Here is a 6987-nt window from a genome sequence, read left to right as displayed (position 1 = left end):
TGGGGGAAAAATAAAGACAAGGTCTTCTCCTGAAAAAGGAAGAAAACAGGTAATAAGGGTTGAGAGGAGGAGAGGAGGGAATATCTGAAGTGGCTGATGAGCAACATGGGAGGAAGCTGATTCGGAACACGGAGCAGTCTTGGGCACAGGTTGAGAACAGCAGGCTTTGAGGTAGAAGCAAACCCCACATAAAATCATTTTATTCTAGCGCTGGCCAGTGTGGCTCAGCTGGTTGCAGCATCGTCCTATGCACCGGAAGTTCGCAGGTTCAATTCCTAGTCAGGGTACATACCCATATTTTAGGTTGGTCCCCAACCAGGGTGAATGTGGGAGGCAACAAATTGATGTTTCTCATATCGATGTTTCTCTCTTTCTCTAATCAATAAATGTATTCTTGGGAGAGGATTTTAAAATAATAATGAAAATATATTTTAAAAAATTCATTTTACTCTAGCAGAGCTCAGCAGCTGTATTAGAGTAGAGAAGGAGTCGATGGGTTGACCCGAATTGAGGTTTTGTTTGGTTGGTGGCACCAGAATGGGAGGGTACTGGCTAAACACTTTACCCTGAGCCTGTGCGTCTGGACTTAGCAGAGGGCTCGGTGAAAATGAGGGGCCAACAAAGATTACTATCTTCAATCCATAAAATACCTAAACATCTCATACACTTCAACTAGAACATTATGAATAATGTTCTTCCCTTGAAACAATAGAAAAAACCAGGAAGAGGAAACACAAATAGTCTAACAAATATATGGAGACTGTTCGGTCTCATTAGCGGTTAACTAAATGAGAATTGAACACTGAGGTGTCTTTTTTTACCTATCATGGAAGGAAAACAGGCCTACTTTTAAAAAATGAAAATACTTCGTGCTGATGGAGGAGAGCACAACTATAGGGGAGAAGATAATTAGACAATAATTTCTAGAAGGCTTAAAAAATTCTCAATGCTTTAATTAGTAATTTCACTCCATGGAATTTACACTAAGGAAATAATGCACAACAAAAACAAGAAATGACAGAGGCACACCCTTCTCACTCCCTTGCCCCCAGCAAGCACTATGCTTGTATCCAAAGAACTAAGTCAGATTAACCTTAAGGAATAAGGGAGCTTTGAGGCCTAAGGCTCTCTGTCATCTGCTTGATAGCATCCCAATAAAGCAAACTTTCTCAGTCTACTTCTCTACAGAGGCAGGTAAGCCAAAAGACGCCCCCGCCCCTAACTTTGCTGCTATTGATTCCTACTTTTGTATAATTCTTAAGTTTCTATTAGCTCTTTCTATTAGCTCTTTGGTTATTATCACTCACTAGATTGAACTCCTCAAGGGCAGGAATCTCAGTTATACAGTATCTATTTGTTTCATACTCACCTATACTCTCTTTTGCTAATAATACTCACATGATAGATGCCTAATAAACATTTGTAGAATTGGAGGTCGTTCCAGCTGTTCCCCACTCCATAATGCTCCATTTTCTACTCTTTAGTTTCCTCATTGGCTAAAGGTCAAGTCAGTCTCTTTGTTCAGTTAATTATTCTTAAATGTCCTTGTGTATGTGCCAACCAGTTGGCATTTCAGGGGTGTGATGTTTCTTAATAGACTCATTGTCATACACCTTGAAGCAAGGTTCAGGGCCCATGCCTCTATGAGCCTATCAGCACCTATAACTTCTCATAACTCTTGCTAATAAAGAGATGTGGCTATATGTGGGTATTAGAACATGTTGGGGTGTCAGTTGACTCACGGGAAGTTAAAACTAGGAAGAAGCTCAGCTAATGATGGGATCACTCAATACCCCCTCTGAATCTACAGGTAAGGCAACTAAAGATCAGAGAATGTAACCAATGTTACATTCTGGTCCGTGGAAGGGTTAGGATAAGAGTCCAGGGTCTAGGCATCCAGTTTTTATGATTTCCAGGATACACGTTATCATCAAAAATGTGCATCATAAGAACTCATGAGCTACAGCTGTGTATGGGAGGGGACAATGCCAGCACACCCAGCTGTGCTGACTGACAAGGCAGAGCTCCATAACGGAGACAGAAGTCACTGCGATGCTGGGAGAGGGCCTGGTTGGAGAACACGGGCAGGGACTTGGGGCAGCCATGGACAAGTGCCTGGATGAAACAGTAACAGTGTGGTGTGCTCAGTAGAACATGGCCTTTGAAACTGGGAATTCAATCCCAGGATGCCACATAACCCCTTGTTACTTGACATCTTTAAGACCAAGTTTTTAGTCTAAAAATTTGCTCATGGAACTGACTTCTCAGAATGGAGTTAAAGGAGACAAATGGATGTGTTGTAATCAACTCAGCACTGGGAAAGAGCTCTGGAATTTTGTGGTTTGTGACTTCTTCATGCAGGTCAAGTCTTGTGGTCTTTCTAGCACAGCAATTTTCAACCTTTTTCACCTCATGGCACACATCAACTACTTATTAAAATTCTGTGGCACACCAGAAGTATTTTATATTTTTTGCCAGTCTGGCAAAATAAATAGGTATAATTTTGATTCATTCACACTGGATGACTATAGTTTTGTTTTGTTTTGTTTTGTTTTAAATATATTTTATTGATTATGCTATTACAGTCATCCCATTTCCCCCCCCCCTTTATTCCCCTCCGCCTTGCACACCACCCCCTCCCACCCACATTCCCCCCCCTTTAGTTCATGTCCATGGATCGTACATATAAGCACTTTGGCTTCTACATTTCCTACACTATTCTTACCCTCCCCCTGTGTATTTTCTACCTACCATTTATGCTACTTATTCTCTGTACCTTTCCCCCTCTTCCACTCCCTCTCCCCCACTGATAACCCTCCATGTGATCTCCATTTCTCTGATTCTGTTTCTGTTGTAGTTATTTGCTTAGTTTGTTTTTGGTTTTGGGGGGGTTTGGTTGTTAATAGTTGTAAGTTTGTTGTCATTTTACTGTTCATATTTTTGATCTTCTTTTTCTTAGGTAAGTCCCTTTAACATTTCATATAATAAGGGCTTGGTGATGATGAACTCCTTTAACTTGACCTTATCTGGGAAGCACTTTATCTGCCCTTCCATTCTAAATGATAGCTTTGCTGGATAGAGTCATCTTGGATGTAGGTCTTGCCTTTCATGACTTCAAAGACTTCTTTCCAGCCCCTTCTTGCCTGTGATTTCTTTTGAGAAATCAGCTGATGCACTCCTTTGTAGGTAACTGTGTCCTTTTCTCTTGCTGCTTCTAAGATTCTCTCCTTCTGCTTAATCTTGGGTAACTTAATGATGATGTGCCTTGGTGTGTTCCTGTTAGCGTCCAACTTCTTTGGGACTCTCTGGGCTTCCTGGACTTCCTGAAAGTCTATTTCCTTTGCCAGATTAGGGAAGTTTTCCTTCATTATTTGTTCAAATAAATTTTCAATTTCTTGCTCTTGTTCTTCTCCTTCAGACACCTCTATGATTCGGATGTTGGACCATTTAAAGATATCCTGGAGGTTCCTAAGCCTCTCATTTTTTTGAATTATTGTTTCTTCATTCTTTTCTGGTTGAATGGTTCTTTCTTCCTTCTGCTCCAAACCATTGATTTGAGTCCTGGTTTACTTCCTGTCACTATTGGTTCCCTGTAGATTTTTCTTTATTTCACATAATGCAACCTTCATTGTTGCGTGGGTCTTTTGTATGTTGTTTAAGTACCCAGTGAGTTCCTGGAGCATCCTGAAAACCAGTGTTTTGAACTGTGCATCTGATAGGTTGGCTAGCTCCTCATCACTTAGTTGTATTTTTTCTGGAGCTTTGAACTGTTCTTTCATTTGGGTCACTTTTTTTTTGTCTTGGCACACCTGTTATGTAGTAAGGGGGGGAGCCTTAGGTGTTCACCAGGTCCAGGCAACCCACATCACTGTTGTGATGCTGTATGTGGGGGAGGGATCTGAGAGGGAACAATGCCACTTGCTTTGCTCTCTGCCGGTTTTCAGTCACTTCCCTGGCTACCCACAAGCAAATCGGGCCCTTCTGGTGCTAATTCCCGGGTGTGTGGGCTTGTGTATATTCTAGGACCCCGCGGGTCTCTCCAACGAACTTTCCTCTGAGGTTGGGAGTTTCTCACGCTGCCACCTCAATCACCACAGGTGTTTTCAATCAGAGGTTTGAGGCTTTATTTCCTTGCATTGGAACCCTGGGTTGTGTGGCCTGTCTTGCTCCTCAGTCATTCCTCCCAGTTTATTTGCACACAGATGTGGGGCTGCCCAGTCCACCAGCCACCAACTGTCTGGGTCCACCAGTCACTGCCTTGCCACAAGTCCTCTCCACTTGGCTGCCTGTCTCTGCCCCTCCTACCGGTTTGGATGATTGTTTCTTCTTTAACTCCTTGGTTGTCAGACTTCTATACAGTTTGATTTTCTGTCAGTTCTGGTTTTTTGTTTTTAAATTTGGTGTTGTCCTTTTGGTTGTGCGGGGAGGCACAGTGTATCTATCTATGCCTCCATCTTGGCCAGAAGTCCTCCTTTCTTTCTGGATGACTATTGTATTAGCTGTTGTTATTTTTTAAATTTGATAATCTAAGAGAAGAGAGATCAGTGCCCCTGACCAAATAGTCAGATATTGCATTTTAAAATTTTTTTCGACTTCCGGTCAAGATGGAGGCATGGGTAGACATGTTTCACATCCTCATGCAACCATAGAAAGAATTACAACCAGATTTCAAAACTATTAGCACCCAGAACCATCAGAAAATCAAGCTGTATGGAAGTCTGACAACCAAGGATTTAAAGAAGACACATTCATCCAGACTGGTAGGCGGGTCAGCATCTCAGAGATGGGTGGAGAGGTGGTATGGCACAGAAAGGCAGCAGCAGTGGTGGCAGAACCAATAGGAGGGATACCTTCAGAGTGAGCAATCCCAGCCCCAGGGCAGACCGCACAGCCCAGGATTCCAACACTGGGAAAATAGATCCCCATTACTTCTGGCTGTAAAAACCAGTGGGTGTTGGGGCAGTGGAAGAAGCTGCCAGATTTCTACAGTTTTCACTGTTTCAAGAAGCTGCCAACACAGTCTTAGAACATACATAAACCTACTCATTCTGAGATTCACCACCAGGGAAGCAGCTGGAAGGGTACCAGTTGCACACAGTAAAGGGATAAAGTGACTAGAAACATGGTGAAGGCCAGGGCAAATGGCCAGAGGCCAGGAGGTGGCATTTTCCCCTCTCTGAGCCCTCCCCACACAGCCACAAAGCAATGAAGTGGATTGCCCCACCCTGCCAATTACCTAAGGCTCCACCCCATACAATTTACAGGTACCTTACCTACATAGGTTACACTACGGAGGTAGGGAGTAAAAGCAGCTCTACCTAATACACAGAAACAAACACAGGGGGCTGCTAACTTGAGGAGACAAAGAAATATGGCCCAAATGAAATAACAGGGAAAAAAAACAGAAAAAGAACTAAGTGAAACAGAGAGAGCCAATCTATCAGATGCAAATCAGATTCAAAACACTGGGTATCAGGATGCTCAGAGAACTCCTTGAGTATGGCCACAAAATAAAGGAAGAAATGAAGGGTACAGTAAGTAAAGTAAAGAATAATTAACAGGGAACCAACAGAGAAGTGAAGGAAGCCAGGATTGAAACCAACAATTTGGAACATAAGGAAGAGATAAACATTTAACCAGAACAAAATGAAGAAAAAAGAAGTCAAAAAAACAAGGATAGGCTTGGGAACCTCTGGGACATCTCCAAATGTGCCAACATCCAAATCATAGGGATGCCAGAAGGAGAAAAGGAAGAGCAAAAAATTGAAAACTTATTTGAAAAATAATTTGAAAGAAAACATCCCTAATTTAGTGAAAGAAATAGACACACAAGTCCAGGAAGCACAGAGAATCCCAAACAAGTTGTACCCAAAGAGGAACACACCAAGACACATCATAATTGAAATGTCAAAGGATACAGATAAAGAGAGAATCTTTTCTTTTGTTTTTTACAAGGGACTAAAAACAGTTTATTCAATAAATGGTATTGGGAAAATTAGTTACATGCAGAAAGATGAAGCTAGACCATCTTCTTACAACACAAACAAGAATAAATTCAAAATGGATTAAAGACTTAAATATTAGACCCACAACCAAAAATTCCTACATAGGAACAGAAGAAAACATAGGCAGAAAAATCTCAGACATTGCTCATAGCAGCATTTTTACTGATATGTCTCCTAAGACAAGAGAAACAAAAGAAAAAATAAACAAATGGGACTACATCAAACAGAAAAGCTTTTGCACAGCAAGGGAAACCATCAACAAAATAAAAAGACAACTTATGGAATGGGAGAACACATCTGCCAATACGTCTGATAAGGGGTTAATATCCAAAATTTATAGAGAACTTACAAAAGTCAACACTAAAAAAACAAACAAATCATTTAAAATCTGGGTAAAGGGCCTGAATAGACTCTTCTCCAAAGAGGACATACAGACTGCCAATAGACATTTGAAAAGATGCTCAACGATCAGAGCTTCAGGGAAATCATCATTTCTCTGTCATCATTTCTCAATCATCAGAGAAATGCAAATTAAAATCCCTGATATTTCTTGTAACCACAAATGAATCTACAATTATCTCAAAAATTTCAATGAAAAAAAGACAATTTGAAATTAAGAATTAACAAGTTCTCACAAAAAATATGGAACACTTCATGAATTTGCGTGTCATCCTTACGCAGGGGCCATGCTAATCTTCTCTGTATTGTTCCAATTTTAGTATATGTGCTGCCCAAGCGAGCACTAAAGAGAGAATCTTAAAAGCAGCAAGAGAAAAGCAGAGAGTTACCCACAAAGGAGTTCCCATAAGAGTGTCAGCTGATTTCTCAAAAGAAACTTTGCAGGCAAGAAGTGAGAAGTATTCAAAGTGATGGAAAGCAAGGACCTACAACCAAGATTACTCTATCCAGCAAAGCTATCATTTAGAATTGAATGGCAGATAAAGTCCTTCCCAGACAAGGTAAAGCTAAGAGTTTAGCACCA

General features: G+C 41.1%; 1 non-coding gene across 1 annotated transcript; it reads right to left on the bottom strand.

Moving 5' to 3' along the window:
- Positions 1-6641: 6641 nt before the first annotated feature.
- LOC112320709 (U6 spliceosomal RNA) lies at positions 6642-6748 on the bottom strand. Its single transcript, XR_002976427.2, has one exon. It is a non-coding gene; the product is annotated as a U6 spliceosomal RNA (small nuclear RNA).
- Positions 6749-6987: the final 239 nt, after the last annotated feature.

Source organism: Desmodus rotundus, chromosome 2 (genome assembly GCF_022682495.2).
Source record: "Desmodus rotundus isolate HL8 chromosome 2, HLdesRot8A.1, whole genome shotgun sequence".
Classification (NCBI taxonomy): domain Eukaryota; kingdom Metazoa; phylum Chordata; class Mammalia; order Chiroptera; family Phyllostomidae; genus Desmodus; species Desmodus rotundus.
This window is presented reverse-complemented; position numbering and strand designations above follow the sequence as displayed.